This window comes from Mastomys coucha, unplaced genomic scaffold (genome assembly GCF_008632895.1).
Source record: "Mastomys coucha isolate ucsf_1 unplaced genomic scaffold, UCSF_Mcou_1 pScaffold3, whole genome shotgun sequence".
NCBI lineage: Eukaryota > Metazoa > Chordata > Mammalia > Rodentia > Muridae > Mastomys > Mastomys coucha.
In genome coordinates, this window is record NW_022196909.1 from 34,264,718 (window position 1) to 34,272,289 (window position 7,572).

Genomic DNA, 7,572 nt, shown 5'->3' on the forward strand with positions numbered 1-7,572 from the left:
TCCTTCCCTCCCTTCCTCTCACCCCTCCCCTCCCCTCCTCTTTCTATTTATTCCTTTTCTCTTCTATAGTTCTTTGGAGACAATGTCTCATGTCCCTCAGCCTAGCTCCAGACTCACTAAATAGCCAAAGACAACCTTGCATTTCTGATTCTCCTGTCTCCCTCCCACATGCCAGGAATTCAGCCTATACATCAAGGTTAGCTTAGGCTATGTCTGGAGAAGCAAATGCAGAGATAGGTGCCTGCCAAGCAAGCAGTCTGCCAACTGAGCTAATTCCCAATCCCCAGACACACATTTCTCAATTCCCTGTCTTTGGCTACCACTCATTCCTGGGAGAGGAGTGATTTTTCTTCTTTCGCTCAATCTGTTGAGGAGAATTTATAGCATAAATACATTAAGTGCCCCATGTGCAGCAGCATGCTGAGTCCTAGGTACTAGCTGAAGATACAAAAACTGAATTCTCTCTCCTTTTTTTAAAACTCCACTTATATTAGTGCTCTGCCTCCATGTATGTGTGGAATTACAGACAGTTGTGAACTGCCATGTGGGTGTTAGGATTTGAACCCAGGTCCTATGGAAAAGCAGCCTGTGCTCTTCTTAACCACTGAGCCACCTCTTCAGCCAACCCAAAAGCTGAGTTCTTTTTTTGTTTGTTTGGTTTTTTTGTTTTGTTTTGTTTTTTCGAGACAGGGTTTCTCTGTGTAACCCTGGCTGTCCTGGAACTCACTCTGAAGACCAGGTTGGCCTCAAACTCAGAAATCCGCCTGCCTCTGCTTCCCAAGTGCTGGGATTAAAGGCGTGTGCCACCACCACCCCACTAAAAGCTGAGTTCTTGAGGGTAGCAAGCCCATAGGTTAAGCAGGAAGCAGGGTGGATGTATCCCATCATTACACAACGATGCAAGCAATAGTGCAGCTGCCAGATATCTCAGAGATAGACCAGGTCCCTCTGACACGGAGTCTCGAAGACTTCCCAGAGGGCATGGCAAGGATTGGCCAGATGTAAAGATGAGACAAACGAGGGCCTGACAACCTGAATTCGACTCCTAGAGCCCATGTAAAAAGTCAGATAGTGTGAATGCCAACTGCAGTCTCGGGACTCCTTCAACAAGAAGGCAAATCTGTTGGAAGCTTGCCTAGGCTGATGTGTGGAGGCAGAAACAAGAGAGATCTTGTCTCAAGACAACTGGGAAGAGAAGTCTTGAAAGGTTCTGTCTTCGGTGTTCTCTGTCCTCTCTCCCTCTCTCCCTCTCTCCCTCCCTTCCTCTCCCTCCCCCTCAGGCTTCCCCCTCTCTCTGTCTCTCTCTCTCTCCTACACACACACACACATACACACACACACTCAGAGAGAGACAGAGAGGTAGAATAAATAAATATTTTGAAGCCTAAAATAAAAGCTAGGTAATTGAAGCTAAGGGTACTGGCTGGTCAACAAAGGGCAGGGGATGAAGGCCACGCCTTTACATCAGGAGCTTGAAGAAGAGTCGACTTCATCCTGTTGAGAAAATAACTCTCTGATAAGAGTCATAACCATTTCCTTGTGGGCAAGTAAGTCAATTAGAAACAACCCAGAAAACGAGGACCAGGAATTATGCGTGAAGAGAGGCATGGGCATCATGTGCACTTGCACAAGGGCGAGCCAGTGTGAGCATGGGAGACGAAAGACAATGGGAACAGTTATGTGTCGTGGAGAATCAAGTCAGATCTGAGTTGCTTTCTGATGGGCCAAGCAGTAATTGCAGTAATTGCAGACGTGACCCTTTCTTCCCGTTGGCCTCATGAAGGAATTCCCAACACAAGTTGAGTAACCAGTCGTTCATAGACTTGGAGCCATTCCCTCAAGAATCACTGTCCACAGACGGAATGAAAAACTTAGTAAGCTTCAGGAATGAAAAACTTAGTAAGCTTCAAATTATATTTTCTCTTTTTTTTCTTTTTCTTTTCTTTTCTTTTCTTTTCTTTTTTCTTTTTTCTTATTTCTTTATGGTTTTTCAAACAGGTTTCTCTGTGTAGCCCTGGTTGTCCTGGAACTCATTCTGTAGACCAGTCTGGCCTCAAACTCAGAAATCTGCCTGTCTCTGTCTCCCAAGTGCTGGGATTAAAGGCGTGCACCACCACTGCCACGATGTTTTCTTTAAGTGGAGAAAGGAAAAAAAAAAAACAAACCTAGAACTTTCATAATTATTTTAGCCAGCAAATATATGCTATTCATGTATATCATTGTATATGAACGACATTTTTCTTTTTTCTGATTCTGAAATCATCTCTGCGCACAGGGAGAGTTCGCAAGCCTGAACTCATCTTTCAGAATCCTGAGAGTCCAGAACCGCAGCAGCTCCAGGGGACGGAATCACAGTAGCACCAGGGGACATGCGCCCACGCTGACTGGGTCGGGATGTCCTGGGAAACAATTCTAGTCAAATAACCATTTAAAAATAAAATCAAAACCTGCCTTAACTTTTACCTTGCATAATGAGAACCATAATCCAGGATTGTTTTGTGTATGGGATGTTTATGTAACGTCCCACACGCGCTTGGGGATTTGCGCATGCTCACGTTCGCGCGCACGAAGATCAAGAGACTGACGTTAGGCGTCTTTCTGTATTGTTCTCCACCTTATTATTTGAGATAGAGCCCCTCTCACTAAACCTGGAGCTTACAATTTCAGCCAGGCCAAACTGGCTGGCCCTGAGACCCCTGGGAACTGGCTGCCTCTGCTTTCCCATCCATGGAATTCCAGGCAAGCACCTGGAGTCTCTATTGGTGCTGAGGGCGTGAACTCAGGTCCTAATGACAGAAAGCATAGTGCATCTTTACCCAGTGAGCCTTCCCTGATGGACCTCCATTGTTTGAAACAGGAATCTCATGTAGCCCAGGCTAGCCTGAAGCTTTCTTTATACCCTCCTCACCCCTACCAAAATGACCTTAAGCTCCCGAACCTTCTCTACCTCCCACATGCTGGGATAACGAGTGTGTACCATCGCATCCAGCTTGAGAAGTGTAGGAGATGGAACCCAAGGCCTCATGGATGCTAGCCCGAGCAGCCTACCAAATGAGCTACATCTCTAGCCCCATCATCCAAGTCTCTTTCCCTCAGTTATCACTTTTCTTATGGGAGGAGAGGGAACGATTGGAAAGTAATTAAACTATGGGTGATTTTAAAAGAAAAGGTTAAACAATGACTGAAGAGTAGACCAAGAAACACTACTTTGGTCTAGTGTGAAGAGCAGTCAAAACCCATCGAGAATTCCAAGAACGCTGTATTTTACATTCACAGGGCATTTCACATTACCACCACCTAATGAAATGAGCTGCCTCTCTACTGGATGGTCTCTACCCATTTCCGCCATGTTTTAAGTATGAATGAGTTGGTGGACAGAAATCAGAGTTAGGTAAAATTGGGTTTGTACTTCCTTAATAACAGTGGTTCTCAAGCTTACTAAGGCTGCAACCCTTTTATACTCCATATTGTGGTGACCCCCCCACCCATAAAATTATTTCATTGCTATTTCAAAACTGTGGTTTTGGACTGTTCTGATTCAGAATGTAAATATTTGATATGTAGGACAACTGATATATAATACTCTTAACGGGGGTCAGGATCCACAGGTTGAGAACCTCTGCAGTATACCTTTGTTTATTTTTTTAAATGTGGTAATGCCATTTTTAAAAAAGATTCATTTATTTACTATATACAAGTACACTGGAGCTGTCTCCAGACGCACCAGAAGAAGGTATCAGATCTCATTACAGGTGGTTGTGAGCCACCATTGGTTGCTGGGATTTGAACTCAGGACCTCTGGAAGAGCAGTCAGTGCTCTTAACCACCGAGCTGTCTCTCCAGCCCTGCACTATACCTTTAATGATTGGGTTTTGAACATTGGATTTGAATGAACGGGGATTCATTGAACAGCTGCTAGCCCTGGGCAGTTCCAGGCGGAAACTGATGGAGCTTTGTGTTTACTCCTCACTACATTCTTGGCACAGGTTAAGTGCAAAACACTAAGCCACTTGGGTCTCTCATCACTCAAGGTCATGGTGAAGTTCATTACAGGTTTCTTTTATAATGAGTAGGTTTGCTTTCCCTGGTTAACGGATGAAACATACCGGCGATTCAGTACGGGTATAATTTGTATTTGATGTTCAGCCCTGGCTAGTTAGATAATACATTTCCTATCCCCAAACTGCATGTGTCTTCTAGCCTCACACCTCAAGGGGCCAGAGGTGTGGGGTTTGAGGAGAGCCATTGCCGACGTTCTGTTATCAAGGTGGGATAAGGTTGCGGAATGGCCGGATGTTAGGGCACCACGTCCTGATAGTTAATGAGGCTTGTGATCATGATCGATAGATTTGGCTTCTCCTTAGCTCTACCCCAGCACCACGCCCCCTCCTCCCTCCAGTCCCCCTAGCTTCATCACTTTCTGTCTGAATAGTCAGAGGAACAGGCTGGCTGCCTGTACAGAAGATCGTCGCTAGGAAGACTGTCCATCAGGACAGACCACTCTCCAGGGCTTCCTGACGTCAGTACGATAGCTGTTTGGAGCTGGATACTTTTGAAAGCTTTTATTTCAAATTTGTTGGTCTGTGCATGATAGGATGTCCTAGTAGCTAAGAAGTCTTGGTGTCTCCTGATCTGTTTGAACATCACCTGGGAAGTTGATTTGTGTTTCTAGTTTCATCCAATCAAACGTGTACATTAACTTTCTGACTTGGATTTGAGGTTCAAGGTCGTATGACTCTTCTGTCTCACACAATGACCTTAGGGGCAAGTTTATAAAATAGAAGGTTAGACGGGTGGTGGTGGCACATGCCTTTAATCCTAGCACTTGGGAGGCAGAGACAGGTGGATTTCTGAGTTCGAGTTTAACCTGGTCTACAGAGGGAGTTCCAGGACAGCCAGGGCTATACTGAGAAATCCTGTCTCGAAAAACCAAAACCAAACCAAACCAAACCAAAAAAAAAAAAACCCGAAAGTTGAGAAATGGGGGAAACCTTCGGAACTGGGTATGAGACAGGAGGGGGTGGAGTGTGCAGAGCCATATAGCTTTGGGGTTATTTACTGGGGTGGTTTAGCCCACGGGAAGTAGCACTATGAGGAGGCGTGGCCTCATCGGAGTAGGCGTGGCCTTGCTGAAGTGGGTGTGGCCTTGTTAGAGGAAGTGAGTCACTATGGGGGTGGGCTTTGAGGTCCTATGCTTAAGCCCTGCCCAGGGCAGAAGAGCCCCTCCTCCTGGCTGTCTGGAGAAGATTGTTTTCTTCTGGCTATCTTCAGATTAAGATGTAGAACTCTCTCCAGGCAGTGGTGGCGCACGCCTTTAACCCCAGCACTTGGGAGGCAGAGGCAGGCAGATTTCTGAGTTCAAGGCCAGCCTGGTCTACAGAGTGAGTGCCAGGACAGCAAGGGCTACACAGAGAAACTCTGTCTGGAAAAACAAAACAAAACAACAACAACAACAACAAAATGTAGAACTCTCTGCTCCTTCTCTAGCACCATGTCTGCCTTCATGCTGCCATGCTTCCGGTCACAGTGATAATGGTCTGAACCTCTGAACCTGGAAGCCAGCCCCAATTAAACGTTTTCCTTTATAAGAGTTGGTCATAGTGTCTCTTCACAGCAATGGAAACCCTAACTAAGTTCTTGATCAGTCTCCTTTGTATTATTTAGTACAAAGATGGGAGCAAATTCTGAGAAAGCTCCATTCTGGTTTAGCCTCATTGGAAGGGCGGCTGGTGGAGGGTGAAGTCAAACGACTATACAAGAAGAAATATTTTATGTTTATGATTGACTTCATTTGTACTTATGTGTATAGGTTCTGCAGGCATATGTGTCTCCACCTATGTGAAGTGCTCTCAGAGGTCAAAAGATGGCATCAGGTCCCCTGGAACTGGAGGATACAGGGGATTGTGAGCTGCCCTGTGGGTCCTGGGAACTGAACCCTGGTCCTCTACAAGAGCAGCAAGAGCTCTAACCACTGAGCCATTCTCTGGTTCCTCAAAGAAGTATTTTAATTAAAAATCTAATCCTCTCTGTTTTTCCGCATCTTGTTACATTTGTAAAGCCCTCTTCCCTGAGCCCTAGATACTATATGAATGAAAATAAAGTTTTCTCTTTCTTTCTTCCTTTTCTCTTTCTTCTTCTTCTTCCTCCTCCTCCTCCTCCTTCTTCATTTTTTTTTTAAAGATTTATTTATTTATTATATGTAAGCACACCATAGCTCTCTTAAGACACTCCAGAAGAGGGAGTCAGATCTCATTATGGATGGTTGTAAGCCACCATGTGGTTGCTGGGATTTGAACTCAGGTTCTTCAGAAGAGCAGTCAGTGCTCTTAACTGCTGAGCCATCTCTCCAGCTCCCCTTCTTCTTCTTTGTAAGCAACTTCAACACAAATCAGCACATTCCATTTCACTGGGCATTCAAACAAAGACAACACTTAGCATCATTTCTGAGTCAGTACGCCATGGAATTACTGAGGTGAAATGTCCCCCTAGGCTCCTATGTTTGAACACTGGGTCCCCAGCTCATGGCGCTGTTTGGGAAATTATGGTCCCAAGCTCACGTTGCTGCTGCTGCTGGCAAGGTTATGGAACCTTTAAAAGATGGGACCTCGCTGGAGCAGTATGACACTGGGGGATCTGCCTTGAGATTTTATAGCCTGCCCCACCCTCGCCTCATCTTTTCTCTGCTTCCTGACTGGCCCCATGCTCCAGCTGCCCCGTCCTCTACACTGTAATGCACTATTTTCCCTTTGAACTGCCAACCCTCGAGTATAGCTTTTCTCCCTTGAGTTGCTTTTGTCACAGCACCTAACTGTAAAGTAACTAGGAAAGTCACCAATGCATTTCCCGTTGCTAATTAGTTTTACTTTGCGTCATGTTTAAGTGTATTTTTCAGGATTTGTGTTACCAGTGTTGTCTTAGTTAGGGTTGTACTGCTGTGAACAGACACCATGACTAAGGCAACTCTTATAAGGACAACGTTTAATTGTGGCTGGCTTACAGGTTCAGAGGTTCGGTTCATTATCATCAAGGTGGGAGCATGGCAACATCCAGGCAGGCATGGTGCAGGAGGAGCTGAGAGTTCTACATCTTCATCTGAAGGCTGCTAGCAGAATACCAACTTTCAGGCAGCTAGGATGAGGGTCTTAAGTCCCCGCCCAAAGTGACACACCCACTCCAAGGCCACACCTCCAAATGGTGCCACTCCCTGGGCCAACACATGCAAACCACTTCAAGTGTCATTGCTGTTACCACCCGTTTGTGTGTGCTTTTGAAATTTTAGAACTTAGTGCATAAGAAATGAAAAAAGTTGCAATAGGGCCTGGAGATAAAGCAGACGTGACCCAATTGTTCCTCTTCGCTTTCGTTAACTGTATCACTGTTCCTATGCTGAGCTAGCAAAATGACTCAGCATGTCTAGAGGCTTGCTGCCAAGCCTGATGACCTGAGTTCAATTCCTATGATGGAAAGAATTGAACTAACTCTACAAGTTGTCTGACTTCCATATTTTCCTTGGACTGTTTGCATGCAAGTATATGCATGCGCGCGCACACACACACACACACACACACACAC